General features: G+C 44.9%; 1 protein-coding gene across 1 annotated transcript in view; it reads left to right on the forward strand.

Moving 5' to 3' along the window:
• The first annotated feature begins 180 nt into the window (after window positions 1-180).
• ARID4B (AT-rich interaction domain 4B) overlaps window positions 181-17,154 on the forward strand; it is a 133,180-nt gene continuing 116,206 nt past the window's right edge. The window contains exon 1 of the mRNA XM_075267766.1: window positions 181-1,033. The gene's annotated coding sequence lies outside the window, so the exon portion shown is untranslated. The remainder of the gene's footprint in view (window positions 1,034-17,154) is intronic.

A 17,154-nucleotide genomic window follows, 5' to 3' on the forward strand; every position in this document is an offset into this window, starting at 1 on the left:
CAGGCAGTGAATGTCCGTCTAGCATGTGTGGACTACGTTTCCCATGATACCATACGGTCCTTTCTGTAGCACAAATGGATGACAAGGGCGGGTCCTCATCACTAGCCAATGAGCGCAGTCCAGAGGCTGGCCTGGGGCTGACAGTTAGAGCAGTCTGTGGGCGGGACTAAGCGGCTTGGGATGACGGCACGGCTCGGTGTGTGAGGGAGGGGGGAGTAGCGCTCGGCAAGACGCGGACGGAGGTTGATGATCGCGCATCTTCTGTGCTGTAACCTTGCGCCGTGGGCCGGGAGCAGCCGCAACTGATGGATACACATTAGGGACTTGTGGTGGAGCAGGTGCGGGATCGTGTGCCTCCGAGCTGTGCTTCTTGGAGCAGGAGTGGCGGCGGAGGCTAGATGAGACTGGAGATAATCCAGTCAGATGTAATGGTCACTGGCGCTCCGCTGTGCGCGACGCTCTACACTGTGCTGGAACAAAAGGGAAGAAGCGGCGATCTCCAGAGTCTGAGCTCCGCGCCCCGACTCATGTAAACCCCAATCCGTGCCAGTGTCACCTCAGCGCGGCATCCCAGGCAGCCGCTGCCGAGTGTGTGCCCGGGCACTGCCCCCCTTACTGCTGCTTGGCTGGGCTGGCACAGGCTGGCTCGCTCGGTGTTGTGTGGTCTCCATAACGTTCTTTCCATCGTGTCTCTACGGCGTGTGAAGAGGAGCACAGGTGAAATCAGTGCGTGCTGGGCTGTGGGCAGCTGCCCGGGCTGTGCCGCCGCTGCTGCTTGCTGATTGTCTCCCCCCAGCTCCATCATCCCCATCCGAGGCCTGCTGCACCGGCTGTTCCCATACCTCAGGGCTCGCACAGCTGCTGCCGCACTCCGGCTGCTGCAGAACATCTTCTCGAGCTCTTTGTGTGTGTCTCTAGAGTGAGATGAGGCTGGGAAGTTTCTATATATAGTGGCGCTGACTCTAGGATCTATTCCTTTTGTTCAAGGATCAGACCCGGCATCTCTCCTTATCCCATGGATGTAAACAAATCAGTAAGTTTCCATTAACCCTTTGTTTACTATGGAGCTCTGTATAGGCGGGGACAGTACAGATACATAGATGATCCATCAAGGTGTATCAAGTGGATTTATTACTGGCCACCAGTGTATGTGTGAGGGGATTGCAGTGATGGGAGGGGGTATATATATATATATATATATATATATATATTACTGCAGAGTGCCTTCACAATACTGTAGATGCCCTGCTAATACAGTCTGCCAATAACAGTGCACATAGAGCCTCATACACACACAGCCTTCATCACGTCCCCTTTCTGCATCATCATTTGTTCCTGTAGCTCCATCACTTTCTCTGCACATAACAATAGACCAGGAGTGGGTGATGTGTTGTATTCTGTGTGTTTGTCTTTTCTGGGCTGGTGTATTTCTGGAAGGAAGTGACAACACACTTGGTTACAGGTCAGGTTATCTGGTGGAAAATATGAATCTGATTGTATGGTGTTTTTATCATTCATGTTATATTTGAACTTAAAGCCCAAGTACTGAATACAGAAGTGCCAGGAGACAATAAAATCCTCAACAAGAGGAACAGGATGACTGTATAAGTAGATGTCTATAGTGTGCTTATACAATGTCATTACATGGCTGGACTACAAGTTATGGATTTAGGTGAATATTTTCAGAATGTCATCTCTTTTTAACCAAATATAAGTAATACAAAAAAGTGTATTGACTGCCATTGTTATCTCCTATTGCATGCCCACAAAGCCCTTATTGTTAAGTCCTGTACATTCATGTATACTATGCCATAACCAGACTTGGTGGAATTGCTTGTCACTGCAGATCTGACACAAATGACACCTAAAAACACCCAGTGGTCTCTACCAATGTAATGTTGTGCAAGTAGCTTGATTTTACATACATTAAAAAAATTAAGATATTCTGTTGAAATGGATGAAGGATCATGCAATCTTTTATTTCTATTTTTAAAATGTTCTCTAATTTATTTTTTATTTTTTGCAAAATATCAGTGTATGCAACAATAATTTGTATAGTCCTCAATAGATTATGACCATGTTTTGAGTGTAACATTTTGGTTAAACCTGGAATATCTTCTTAATAAACATTCCAGCCAGTGTCTGTACATCCTGGTTTGTTGCAGTGCAGCGTAACCATACATATATCTGTGTGTCTCATATATATATATCTGTTATATGAATAGCATGAAAGATGCTGCCAGTTCTGTCTCTTCTAATGCTGCTCTAAGTATCACTTGAGCATATTTATTTGTCAGAAAAAGTAGATGCTTGATAAATGTGGCATTCCATTGTTTAATAAGGTGTTCTCTGGGCTAAAACATTGATGGCCTATCTTTAGGAACAGTCATCAGTATTACATTGGTGGGGGTCTGACACCCAGGACTTTCATTGCTCGGCTATTGAAGAGGTCATGGCACTCGTGAGCTCTGTTACCTCTTTACTGTGTCAGACATCTCATTAATCGGTCAAATGACATAGCTACCGTTCATTCCCATTCAAGTAAGTGGGGTTGAGCTGTAATACCAAGCACAACCCTTATGCAATGTGTGGTGCTGTGCTTGGTATTCAGTGAAGAGGTCACTGAGCTCCTATGGCTTCTTCAAATAGCTGATGTGTGGGTGTCCTGGGTATTGGAACCCCATTGATCAGATATTGATCTATCTTATAGGTCATCAGCATGTAGGTTATAGAAAACACTTTGTGCACAGTTATCAGAAATTTGTCTTAGCAACCCTATAGAAGTGAATGGAGCGCTGGTCACGCAAGTGCACTGGTGTTCCATTCACAAGGAGGCTTTAAGGGGCCATTTGGTCCCTAGTCCTCCTAATCACGGGGGGGGGGGGGGGGCTGGCAATTGAGCCCCAAATGATTGGACACTCCCTTGTTCTGTGGATAGGGAATAAGTGTCCATAACTGCATAGCACCTTTAAATCTTTTTCACTGTACTGCTCGTGTCCTTCACAGCAGGTTTACTGCCACTATTTAATAGCAGCTAACCCGATGTGAGTACGCAACATGTGTCTCCAGCCTAATGCAGTTACACTAGAAAACTGCTGCCGTTGCATTAAGATATATAGTGGTGCTAAAAGTACTTTAAAAAATGTGCAAAAAAAACTGTTAGAAACTGGTTAATAAATGTGGGCCAGTGTGTTTTGTTCTAAGAAACTGATCATAAGGAGGAGATATTTAGTATGAAAGTTGCTTTTGCTTGTACTTAAAGGGGATTTCCCACAGGGATCATTTTTAGAACAATGGGCTTCTGGCCACTTAGACCCCCACTGATTAGGAGAACAGGGCACATTCATCCCCCCATTATAATTGTAGCAGTGGTTGGACAGCGCGCATCACTCGCTATATTTTGGTGCAAATGCCAGTGATAGCTCCCACTGATCTGCAAGTTAACGTCTATCTATGGATAAGTGATAACTTTCTTTTTGTGGGAAAACCACTTTAGGTTAAGGCCCTACGTTGCGGAAACGCAACTTTTTTTTTGTTGCAGATTTTGTTGCGTCTTTTTGAACCAAAGCCGCAACATGGGGCCTCAGTCTTAGGTTATAGTCCCACGTTGGGGTAACTCCATGTCATTATCTGCTGCAGAGATGCAGCACGGAAAAAAAATGCTGTTATACAGTACAAGCAAAGTGAAAGAGATTTTGCTTAATTATTGTGTTTTCAAAAAAGTGTTTTCACTTTCTGCTTTCACTGTATTTTTTTTTCCTGCGTTTGAGGCCCAGGTTTACATGGGCCATACCTATCCCCTCCCCGCAACACTTTTCTCTCCACATTTTTCATATGCAAACCACATGTACCCCATAATAATCTATGGGGTCCGTGGATTTCCTTAGATAACTGCTTTTTTTAAAATGCGGATTAGGTTTCCGTTCGAGGATCCCCAAGCGGACTTCCCGATCAGAAACCCATGCGCAGATGTGAATCGGGCCATAACTGCTTTTCACTATGTCAAGCCTGTACTCTGTTTTCCACTACAAGGCAAGGGAAATATATCAACCCATCTATACCAGTAGTGTGTTAATGTGTTGTGTTTTTGACACATGGGTTGTATCTTGCCCCAAATAATCCCCTGATCCAGTATTTATGAATAGGCGTTGAGAGCAGGGAAAGGCAAGGGACCCCTCAGCCTGACATATTTATTATATGAGCGATACTGTTTGGAAGAATTGTTAAGTGTTTTGTTATATTGTGACTCATCATGGATGTAAAAATGCAAGTATGCATATTTATTCCATAAAATTTTCAGCAAAGTTCCCTTATATTCTGAGATTTTAAGATCCTAGTATTGCCTTGAATTTCATTAAAGGGGTAGTCCAGGATATATAAGCCTGAGGAAAGAACATGCGACATCAAAGGTAGTGACACAATCTGCGTCCTTTGCTGAGGCCACTGATTAGCCTCAGCGGTAACATGTGGTGGGGACTTCTGCCAGAAGAAAACATGAGCGGCAGGATCAAACCATGCTGGTAGACACCGGAGCACCGGGGGTCGCCTTCCCCAGCCTTATCAAAAAAAAAGTTTTAACCTGGACAACCCCATTAAATAGAGAAGGGTTGATATAGTGATGCCTGTGCAGCTAGGATTGGTGTTTTGGGTCAGATTCTTATGTGGATAACTAACATTTAGGCTATGGCCCTGCGTAGTGAGCCGCAGCCAAACAACGTTTTGGAAAAAACTACGTTGGAAGTGCATCACATTTCTTTCCCACAGCATGTTAACACAGCAGTTTTCCTCTGCGGACTTTCTGCTCCAAATATACCTATATGTGCAGTATATACCAGTATTTCCGTAGGTGTAATTGAGCTTCTGAGGTGTAAAAAAAAAAAAAAAAAAGCTTGCATTTTTGAATTTACAGTTTTTCTGCTGCAGATTATTTTTTGCTGCAGTGTGTAGATGGGATTAGCCAGAAGTAAGCAGGGTGAAATCTAAACTCAAGATACCGATGAGCTATCCTGTGAATTGGTGGGTAATCAGTATGAAAATGCAATTGGGGCCAGATAACTCCTTTACTTGTCTAGCACAAGCTACTGTAGATTGTCAACCCATCAAACAAACAGGACTGGTGTCTGATGAGCCACCTACAGGCATTTTGTATTAGACAGGTCTTCTTTTAAAACAGTGGTTCTTAACCTTGTTTGAGGTGCCGAACCCACCAGTTTCATATGGACATTCACCGAACCCTTCTTTAGTCATAAATCGATTGATTTTTTTTTTCCAAATTCAAGACATAGGTATATGGGTTGTTTTTTTTTACTGGTACACAAAATGAACCGGGCATATGACAATGGGGTTTGATCGAACCCCAGTTAAGAACCACTGTTTTAAAATCATGTTTCTCTCTCTTATAATGTAGTGCTGTGAGTTGTGCTGCATTCTGGAACTGGTTTTTTTTCCTAATCTGAATACTGTATAGCAGGCATGTCAAACATGCGGCCCTTTACAGGCATATCTGCGGCCCGCACAAAAGTCTCAAACTTTGTCTCTAAGAGACAAAGTTTGAGACTTTTGTGCGGGCCGCAGAGGTGCAATACTCACGTGGCTATTCGCTGCTGTGTAGACGTGATGTGACGTGATGACGTCACATTGCATCTAAATCTTCAGACGTAAGCCACGCAGGTTGAGCCGCGCGGCTTCCGCCCCCGGCAGCTCGCTCCTATGTCGGCTCATTCATTTGAGCCGACAGCGGAGGGGAAAGCCGCGACCGCGATAGTCGCGGCAGGCGGGAGAGAGAGAGTGCGGCGGGGGAGCGAGGACTCGGAGTCGTCGGAGAAGGTAAGTTTAATGTGTGTATGTATGCATAGAGGTGGAACGTGAAACAGGGCAGATGAAGGAGGGGACGGCATGACACTGGGGACAGAGATTGGGGACATGAATCTGGCGACAGAGATGGGGGACATGACACTGGGGGCAGAGATGGAGGGGACATGACACTGGGGCAGAGATGGAGGGGACATGACACTGGGGGCAGAGATGGGGGACATGAATCTGGGGGCAGAGATGGGGGACATGAATCTGGGGGCAGAGATGGGGGACATGAATCTGAGGGCAGAGATGGGGGACATGAATCAGGGGGCAGAGATGGGGGACATGAATCAGGGGGCAGAGATGGGGGACATGAATCTGAGGGCAGAGATGGGGGACATGAAACTGGGGGCAGAGATGGAGGGGACATGACACTGGGGGCAGAGATGGAGGGGACATGACACTGGGGGCAGAGATGGAGGGGACATGACACTGGGGGCAGAGATGGGGACATGAATCTGGGGGCAGAGATGGGGGACATGACACTGGGGGCAGAGATGGAGGGGACATGACACTGGGGGCAGAGATGGGGGACATGAATCTGGGGACAGAGATGGGGGACATGACACTGGGGGCAGAGATGGGGGACATGAATCTGGGGGCAGAGATGGGGGGACATGAATCTGGGGCAGAGATGGAGAGGACATGAATATGGGGGGACATGAATCTGGGGGCAGATATGGGGGGACATGAATCTGGGGGCAGATATGGGGGGACATGAATCTGGGGGCAGATATGGGGGGACATGAATTTGGGGGCAGATATGGGGGACATGAATCTGGGGAAGAGATGGGGGACATGAATCTGGGGAAGAGATGGGGGACATGAATCTGGGGAAGAGATGGGGGACATGAATCTGGGGAAGAGATGGGGGACATGAATCTGGGGAAGAGATGGGGGACATGAATCTGGGGAAGAGATGGGGGACATGAATCTGGGGAAGAGATGGGGGACATGAATCTGGGGAAGAGATGGGGGACATGAATCTGGGGAAGAGATGGGGGACATGAATCTGGGGAAGAGATGGGGACATGAATCTGGGGGCAGAGATGTGGAGACATGAATCTGGGGGCAGAGATGGAGGGGACATGAATCTGGGGCAGAGATGTGGAGACATGAATCTGGGGGCAGAGATGGGGACATGAATCTGGGGGCAGAGATGGGGGACATGAATCTGGGGCAGAGATGGGGGACATGAATCTGGGGGCAGAGATGGGGGGACATGAATCTGGAGGCAGAGATGGAGAGGACCTGAATCTGGGGCAGAGATGGGGGACATGAATCTGGGGCAGAGATGGGGGGACATGAATCTGGGGGCAGATATGGGGGGACATGAATCTGGGGGCAGATGAAGGGTGTATATGTAAATAGATAATTTTCTTTTATGAAACTAACAAAATCTTCACAGAGAACAAGGCTGACTGATCACCACTTATAATCTAAAAAAAATGATAGCAAATAAATGTTTAGTTTTTAATTGCTGTATTTTTGTTAAATATATGTTGCTGTTACATATTACTACTTCATATCTTGTTTTCATGACTGCTGTTAAAATACGTGTGTGACATTAGCTGCTGTGTGTGGCCCTCGCAACAACCTCTTGTTACTCATGTGGCCCTCGGGGTACCGTGAGTTTGACATGCCTGCTGTATAGTACCACTTATGAAGATAACCCAAAATACAAGTTATTAGAACTGGTACTGTGCAGACCTTGAGCCATTAAGGAATGCCTGGCAAATTTTAGCTTTGCATTCTGCACAATTGTGAAACAATATGTAAGTAAGAATATGCTATAATACTTAGATTTGTACAAGATAAGTTATACAAAGTTTGTTCATAGTGTGTCATACACTAGACATTTGGTTAGCTGGAACTGATGATTTAGGTTAAGCTAAGACGTTACATGTTGGTGGCTAAACTGCTGCAATGTACATACAAGTATAGAGGATGGAACAAATCCCATTCACACACTGCAAGAAAAAACCTGCAGCTCAAAGTGTCTTATTGCTGCAGTGCCTGAATCTCAGACTAGCATCCGAGTACTGAAAACCGCCTGTGAAACCAAATGATTTCAGCTTTTTCATGCAGTGGGCATAACCTTGTGTGGCCTCAGCCCTAGAACATAAGGTAGAAGTACTTCCTATATATATCCCATTCCTTTTGTAGCTATTCTTGTGGCTCAAAAAAAGGAAAAAAAACGCAGCAAAATCTGCAACCAAAAAGCTGCGTTTCCGCAATGTGGGGACTTAGCCTTACATGGATTGCTGCTGGCTATTGGCTCCTTTTAATGACAAAAATGAACGTTATCCATATCTGTAGAAAAGTTGATCTACTGTGTTGAATGTTTTTGGTTGTTTGTGCCTTTGTTGGAAAATTGTTCATTCCAAGTGCAATTGCATTCAAACAATGCAAGACCTGACTAGGCCACAGATTGCAGCATAAATCACTCAGAAATTGTTGTCTTAAACAAGGCTGTGGAGTCGGTAGGCCAAACCACGACTCCTCTATCTTTCCACAGTCCAACTCCTGCTCTGACATAAACTTTTTTTTTTTTTTTTTATAAATGGCATTTTTGTAGTTAATGTAAATGGGCTCCAAACACAATCTTGTTTCATCTAAAAGTGCTTTGCAAATATCCGTTACTCATTGTCAACAAAATTATATTTGTTCCTTAAAAAAAAAAAAGCCCAATGAAATTTCAGTCACTATTTGAGCAAGGTTGCCACTTAATATGTCTTGTAGCTCATCTTCATCTGGATCAATCATGTGCCTTTGTCTTTTTCATACCTATAGCTATGTAGTAGAAAAGTGCAATACATGAATAATTTCTTTAAAGGGATTCTACCATTAAACTACTTTTTTTTCTAATTACCACGTCGGAATAGCCTTAAGAAAGGCTATTCGTCTCCTACCTTTAGATATGGTCTCCCCTGCGCCGTTCCGTAGAAATACCGGTTTTAACCGGTATGCAAATGAGCTCTCCGCAGCAATGAGGGCGGGCCCCAGCGCTGAAAGGCCGATGAGCGCATCCCCATTGCTGCCCGAGAGCTCTTTCCTGCGCCGCCTCCTTCTTCTGCAGCAACTCCGCCTCTTCTGGCTTCTCTTGCTCTTGTAGTTCTATGCAGGAGCATAGAGAGGCCACCCCAAAATGGCCGCCGGCCGGCTCCTGTATTGAAGGTAGGTAGGAGACGAATAGCCTTTCTTAAGGCTATTCCGACATGTTTATTAGAAAAAAAGGTAGTTTAATGGTAGAATCCCCATTTTCCTAAAGGGAAATGGCCAGTGTGGCAGATTGGAAGGACACAGAACAAGGTCCATCTGGGGATGGCTGGAAATATAATGGAAGAGGGGTGCAGAAAACCTGTATGCTGGATGTTAGAGCGGGTATAAAACAAAACAAAAAGTATTTACCGTTCAAGGAAAATGATTGAAATTTCATTTAATCACATACACACGGTGCAGAAAAAAAGGCAGTGAAAACTGCAGTGTGTTTTATGTGTAGAAATGCTGTATTTTCCCCATAGACATACAATGCCTTGCAAAAGTATTCATACCCTTTTAAACTTTTTCACATTTTGTCACTTTACAAACACAGACTTAAATGTATTTTATTGAGATTTTAAGTGATAGACCAACACAAAGTAACAGATAATTGTGAAGGGAAAAAAATGTTTTTCAAAATTCTAATCAAATAAAATCTGAAAAGTGTAACGTGCAAAAGTATACAGCCCCCCCCCCCATATGAATACTTTGTAGAGCCACCCTCTGCTGCAATTTAAGCTGCAGGTCTTTTGGGGTATGTCTCTACCAGCTTTGCAGCTAGAGACTGAGATTTTTGCCCATTCTTCTTTGTAAAATAGCTCAAGCTCAGCCAGATTGGATGGAGAGCGTCTGTGAGCAGCAATTTTCATGTCTTGCAACAGATGCTCATTGAGATTTAGGTCTGGAGTTTGACTGGGCCATTCTCACACATGACTATTCTTTGATCTAAACCATTCCACTGTAGCTCTGGCTGTATGTCTAGAGTCATTGTCTTGCTGGAAGTCTTTTGCCGCCTCCAACAGGTTTTCTTCCAGGATTGCTTTGTATTTAGCTTCATCCATCTTCCCATCAACTCTGACCAGCTTCTCTGTCCCTGATGAAGAAAAGCCTCCCCATAGCATGATGCTGCCACCACCATGTTTCATAGTGGGGATGGTGTGTTCAGGATGATGAGTAGTGTTAATTTTCCGCTACACATACTGATTTGCATGGTCTCATCTGACCAGAGCACATTCTGTGCTTTTTGCTGTGTCCCCTATATATGGCACGTGGAAAACTGCTCTTATGGTTTTCTTCTTGTCACTCTTCCATAAAGGCCAGATTGGTGGAGTGCTCGCTAGATGTCCTGTGGACAGATTTTTTCCCACCTGAGCTGTGGATTTCTTCTTCCTGCAGAGTGACCATGGGCCTCTTGGCTGCTTCTCTGACCTGTACGCTCCTTGCTCAATCTCTGCTTAGGTGGATAGCCATGTCTTTTTCCATTTTTGGATGATGGATTGAACAGTGCTTCTTGGGATGCTCAAAGCTTGGGATATGTTTTTATAACGTAATCCTGCTGTTCTTCATGATGCTGCTTGTTCACTAGTGTTCTCTAACAAACCACTGAGGCCTTCACAGAACAGGTGTATTTATACTGGGACTACATTATGCACAGCTGGACTCTAATTAAGTGACTTCTGAAGGTAATGGATTGCACTGGATTTTATTTAGGGGTATCGGTGTACAGGGGGGCTGAATAATTTTGCATGTCACGTCTCAGATTTTTATTTACCGGTAATTAAACTTTTTTTTAAATCTTTCTTTTTTCTTTCTTTCTTTCTTTCTTTCTTTCTTTCTTTCTTTCTTTCTTTCTTTCTTTCTTTCTTTCTTTCTTTCTTTCTTTCTTTCTTTCTTTCTATCTATTCTTAGTATCTTCCTCAGCCTTCTGTAATATACTGTAATATATATTTTATTATTATTATCATCCTGTATCTGTATTATCCATGCAGCTGTAACACACTGAAATTTCCCCACGTTGGGACTATTAAAGGATTATCGTATCTTAATTTTAACCCATTAACGCTTTTCATAGAGCAAAGGCCGCTATCATTCAGCAAAAAATGTGGACTAGATTTCGGGGTTCTTAGCTGTAAATTACAGTTCAGAACCGCTGCTTATGACAGAGAAAGGGCAAGTACTGGAGAGTAAGTAAAGGGTGAGCCAGGCTGACGTAGATGGGGTGGATGTAGATTTTCAACATCTGGGAATCATGGACCTTGCTGCCACCAACAAAAAGCCAATCTATTTGCGAATGTGTTCTCTAAGTTTGCAGGCGAATACAGAGAGGAGCAGAGGGGCTGGGTCATCCTCCAGTCCACATTTTTTTTTTTATGTAAACGAATAATAAAAAACATGTCTAGTATGCTTTAATAATCACCTGTACTGTTAAAAAAATGCTTTATTGGCCATCTTGCTGCTCAAAAAATGGAATAAAAAGTGCTCAAAAAGTAATATTTTTACTTCAGAAATCTATCAATGAAATGTACATATCACTAGTAAAACAAAAATAACTAAAACCCTTAACTATTTCCATAGATAGAAAATCTTTCAGGATACAGCAACACAAAATAAAAAAAATTTTCAGGAAATTAATTTACCGTATATTGTGCAAAATGAGTAAAAAAAATAAATAAAAAAAGCTATAATCATACTGAGCCATAGAGTAAAAATAGTTTTTTTTTTTGGTTTTTTTTTGTCATAGCTTTTACAAAGGTTTAATAAATATTAGTCATATTAAGTTATAGGCATCTCAAGAAGTGTAATTGAAAGATACAACGCCCACAAAATACAAGCACTAAAAGCGTGACTAAACTTTAGGACAACTTTTACTGACAGTATTTGTGTCATTAGTAAATTTTGTAATATACTTTATTAAAAAATGTTGGATCATTTCTGTGAAACCCTGTAAAAAAAAATTTTCACGAACATTCAGCGAGTGGCAGAAACAGCTCAATACAGAAGCAAGGGGAAGAGTGAGAAAATGCAGTCCAACCTGTGGGATACACAGCAATTCAGTCAGGCTATATACCGTATTTTTCGGACTATAAGACGCACCTTTTTAGAGGAGAAAAATAGGGAAAAAAAAATTTTCAGGCAAAAAATGGTAAAATATTTAATGTATGGGAGTTGTAGTTTTGGAACAGCTGCAAGGCCACATTGACAGGTGACCCTGCAGCTGTACGGGGATGTATAGGGCGTTTTTTTTTGTGGGGCCAGGTGTACTTTTTAGTTATACCATTTTGGGAAATGTTTATTGCTTAGATCACCTATTATTTAATTCAGAGGCAAAACAGAGAGAAAAACCCAGCGGTTTAGCACTTTTGATTTTGACGTTCACTGTACATAAAAATATTAGTAGACCGGGCATTTTCAGACACAGGGATACCTAATGTGTATGTTTCACAGTAATGTTATACTTTTATATGTATTCTAGGGAAAGGAGGTGAACTTTTATTTATTTTATTTTTTATTATATTTTTTAAGTGGTTTTTTTTTTTTTTTTTTTTTTTTTTTACTACTTTATTATCCCCCGCCTAGGGGGCTTGAACCTGCAATCATTTGATTGCAAGTCCCATAGACGGCAATACAAGTGTATTGCCGTCTATGGGAGATTCTATACATTACTATCGCGGAGTGTCATAGACCAGCCGCGATAGTAATATATAGATATGACAAGCCTGGGAGCCTTCATTAGGCTCCCAGCTGTCATCGGAACAGGTCGGCTCCTGCGGCCTCGCCGTGCAGGAGCCGGTCTGCATCACTGAAGGTATGGGGCCGGTGGGGACCGGCCCCGGGGCTAACTAACTGCCAGGACCTGCGGAGGAGGAGCGTATTTACAGCATGCCACCGCTGGTTTTCTTCAGCGGCAGGAGCGTGGCAATCTGCAGGCCCCGGCAGCTAAGACACTCCCCGGCATCTGCTGTAATAGACCGGCAGATGCCGGAGACTGTCTTAGCTGCCGGGGCCTGCAGATTGTCACGCTCCTGCTGCTGCAGAAAACCAGCGGTGGCAGTAGCGCGGCCATGCTGCAAATCCGCTCCTCCCCCCACATTCGGACTATAAGACGCACCCTCATTTTCCTCCGAATTTTGGGGGAAAAAAAGTGCGTCTTATAGTCCGAAAAATACGGTATGCTCAATCCAGCTTTCCACGGTGTGTACCCCCAAACACCAAAGTGGGATACACAGCAATTCAGTCAGGCTATATATGCTCAATCCAGCTTTCCGGTGTGTACTCCCCAAAGACCTAAGTGGTATACAGAAAATCTGTGTATAGTATATATACGCTGAATCCAGCTTTCCTGGTTGTATTCCATTCCCAAATAAAAGTGGTATACAGCTAAATATAAAATAGCATCTCTGTTTATGGGCTGAAGCTGAATGGTGGGCCTGACACTGTATACGCTGCTGAGCAAGTGACAACTACAAAAGAGGGGTAAAAGAATTAATCCTGGGGGTGGCACGGCTGAATTGGCACTAATGGGCACAAAGCAAAAGAATGGGGCATAAACTTAGATTGGGGCCCCTGCATTTTATCTCTAACTCAAGAGAGCATAGACACGCAGGTTCTATCATGCAGTTACAAGTAGAAGAGTGACTCTGCAAGTGACAGTTGGGGTTCATTTTGTGCACTCTATTCCACCAAAAAGGCTAACTGCGGGGCGTACTTGCACCCCCTCGCCAAACCTCAGCTGGGGGAAGCCTCCACTCACCCCAAGGGTCCACACATGGCCCACATTTTTAACTTTTTGGTGAAAAGGTTCTTTGAAACCTACACCATTATGCCTGATATACTGGTGAAAGTGCAGCTATTTTCATAAGTGAAAGTAGCCTCTGCTAGGCTGAAAACATTCAGAGCACACTCCTGTCATCTTCACACCGTTGGCTGACGGAGGAAGACGAGGGGGATGAAGTGGCATTTGATATCACTGTCCCACGTGAGTCTTGAGGGGAGGTTCAGTGCATCCCATTGCTTCAGCACAGATGGTGTGAAGGGGAGTGGAAAATGGAGGAAATGGAGAGTGACCCTTCCAATTGGAGGCAGCGAAGTCATGCCAAGTAATACACTGGCACACATGGCTGACTTCATGTTGGGTTGCTTTTCAAGAGACAAAGGCATAGTTCACATCATGGAGAGCAAACAATATTGGATTTTTGCAATCCTCGACTCCCAGTATAAGAAAAAAATCTCGTCCTTCATTCTGGTAGGGGAGAGGAAAAAATCGCATAAATGATTGCCACAAGCAACTGGTGCAGAATATGATGGAAATGTTTCCGTAAACCCTTGCTGGCGGCAGATAGGAGATTTCCTCCAAGAAGCTAACAACTGCCATCCGGTCCACAACCACCAGGGGAACACTCTCCAAGGTCTGGGACACATTAATGCCCCCCCCCCCCGGCCAATCTACCGCCACTGAGGGGCCTAGCGTCATCAGGAGGGAAAAGTATAGGCACATGCTGCTTGAGTACCTGGCCAACCACAGCCCTGTCCTCTCAGATCCCTCTGCGTCTTACACGTATTGGGTCTAGAAGTTGGACTTCTGAGGTTGGACTACAGATCTGCTACCAGGCTCCGGCTATTATCACATACGCAAACATGCCTGAGCCCAGGTGCAGCGGGGGAAACCACATTGCCGTTTCATTGACGATGGCTTCCCTAACCTCGGGGGTAGTATGTTTTCTGCCGGCCAAGCTGACGACTTGCTGACATCTCCACACCCCCTAAGCACTTACAGGTCGCAGGTGTGGTCGAGGATGCAGCGAAGGAGTAGGCTTTCAGAGAGTCCCTGACAGGAATTTTGGGTTGGGAGAGGAGATAGGCCACCCCAGTTTGCAACCTGGGCCCATCCTGAACTACATTCACCCGGCCTGTCATTACAGAGAACCGGTGTCTCTGACCGCAGGCGCTTGACCATGCGTCGGTGGTCAAGTGGAATTTACAGCCAAGTGCGGAACTCGGGGCCCAACTAATGTTAGGGGCACGTGCTGGTGCAAGGCGGAAATGGCACACCAACAGAGGTAGTGATGGCTAGGGGCATCATAGCGAGGTGCCGCAGCTGCCATCAGGTCACGGAAGGCCTGAGTCTTCACTAGCAGGAGCGCCAACATCTCCAGGGCCAGCAGTTTTGAGATGAGCCCGTTGAAGGCTTGGGCATGTGGGTAGCTTGCACTGTACTTCTGCCTGCAATGAAACGCCTGGGAGATGGGGAGTTGCTGGGAAGAGGTGCATGATGGTGCAGGCAAAAGGAGCAGAGGCAGGAAAAGGGGCAGATGAGGGTGAACTCCCCAAAGTGTCAGAGGCAGATGTGGAGGTGTCCAGGCTAGTGGTCTGGACTGCAGCACCAGGTCTGGAAACAGTGGAAGAGGCAGTGTCGGCAATGCCGGCCGATGATTGTCCTGCGTATGGTCTCTCCCACTGAGCCCAGTGCTTGCCTTACAAATGACGGCGCGTGGCTGAGGTGCTCAGGTTGCCTTTCTCAGAGCTCCTATTTAGTTTTGAGTTGCAAAGTGTGCAAAACGCACTCAGTTTGTCCTCCACGCATACGCTGCAAAATCTACACAACATCGAGGGAGGTGGCCAACATGGGCAAGTGGCTAGTACAGGAAAAATCTTGGGCCTTGCTGGCTCTGGCCTGGCTTCTGTGAAGCAGCTGTCCTGTGCCTGTGGACATGCCTCTGCCTCTAGCTGTAGCTTGGCTGCAACCTTGCTCACCAGCTGCATTTCCCCGCCCCCGGGCACGTTCACATCCCTTAGCGCTAGCTTTACGCATTTTGTGATGTATTCAAATGTTTTTTTGTATACACAGAGGCTAGATATATTGAGCGAATATCAGCTTAAGGGACTCTGATTTAATTTTGAAGGGTTCACGTTAAGGGCCACAAAGTGAATTTTGTAAGGTCTTTACCACAATACACACACACACACACACACACAAACTGACAGTTATGGGTGGGGGCTGTTGGATTTCTTATTGCCTATGCCATCTGTGGTTGCCATGGGCAACGTGATTTATAGGGGTTCATGCTAATGTTTCTTTTGCTTTAAATTTTTGCTTCTGTCCATAATAATGTTGAAAAAAGGTTTCAAAGTATTTAGACTTTCATAGAGGTTCTATTGCGTTTGTAGAGTGTCCAGTGGAAAGGATGGAATAGAATTTCACATAAGTCTGCCATCCATGGACACTCATGGTTGAGAAACTGAGGGAGATGACTTTCATGAACCCTTGGTTTTTGGAGATGGAACTCCATCAAAGGTCTCTGCTGCTCACACACCCTGCTCAACATATGGTATCTAGGGTTTCAGCATGTGGTGACCTCGCACAACAGCCAGTGCTTCAGGCAGATGTAGGTGTAGCTGGAGGGTGTTTCGGCTAGTAGCGGCTACTGTAGACTTACAGAAGTGGCCGCTCTTTCATCAGTAGCATGTGAACATTGGTGTAAGTTTTTAAAAATGTTGACACCACAAAGTTGTTAGGTCTTATATACTGTATGACAGTATACAGGAATGAGTGACTGTCCTGTGCCTCTGGACATGCTTTTGCCTCTAGTCACCTTTTTTTCCTGCTTAGCTTGCCTCCACATCTACACTGCTTTCCCCCCTAGACATCACCCCTGTCCAAGCCTCTGCCTCTAGCCACATTTTCTCCTGGCTAGCTTGCCTCCACATCTACACTGCTTTCCCCCCTAGACATCACCCCTGTCCATACCTCTGTCTCTAGCCACCTTTCTTCCTTCTTAGCTTGCCTCCACATCTACACTGCCTTCCCCGCTAGACATTACCCCTGTCCATGTCGGGTCTGTGGCCTCATTGTGCACCAACTCCTCTTCCAATTGCTCACTCCCCTCACTGCAAACTGCACATAACCACAGTTTGCCCTGATGGCAACTGTGTCTCGTCATCATCACTAAGGCCCAGAAACGCTGGTTGCGGGTTATCCAGGTGTAAGCTGTCATAGCTACACGGCTCACTATATACAGTCTTATTTGTGTTTTCAAGACCAGTACATATTACCACAGACTGGAAAAGGGAAAAAGGGAAGGATTATACTCAGCTCTCCTGCAGAAATCTTCAAGTGTATGTTATCCGATTTGAATGCATATCCTTGGACTTGCCCGGATGCCTGTCTCCCTTGGCTGGGAGTGAAGTCCAGAAATAGTACGAGAAATCATCCAGCAATGAAACAAAAGTTCCTCCAATAAAAAGCTTTGCTTTATTTCA

Source organism: Leptodactylus fuscus, chromosome 3 (assembly GCF_031893055.1).
Source record: "Leptodactylus fuscus isolate aLepFus1 chromosome 3, aLepFus1.hap2, whole genome shotgun sequence".
Taxonomy (NCBI): Eukaryota; Metazoa; Chordata; class Amphibia; order Anura; family Leptodactylidae; genus Leptodactylus; species Leptodactylus fuscus.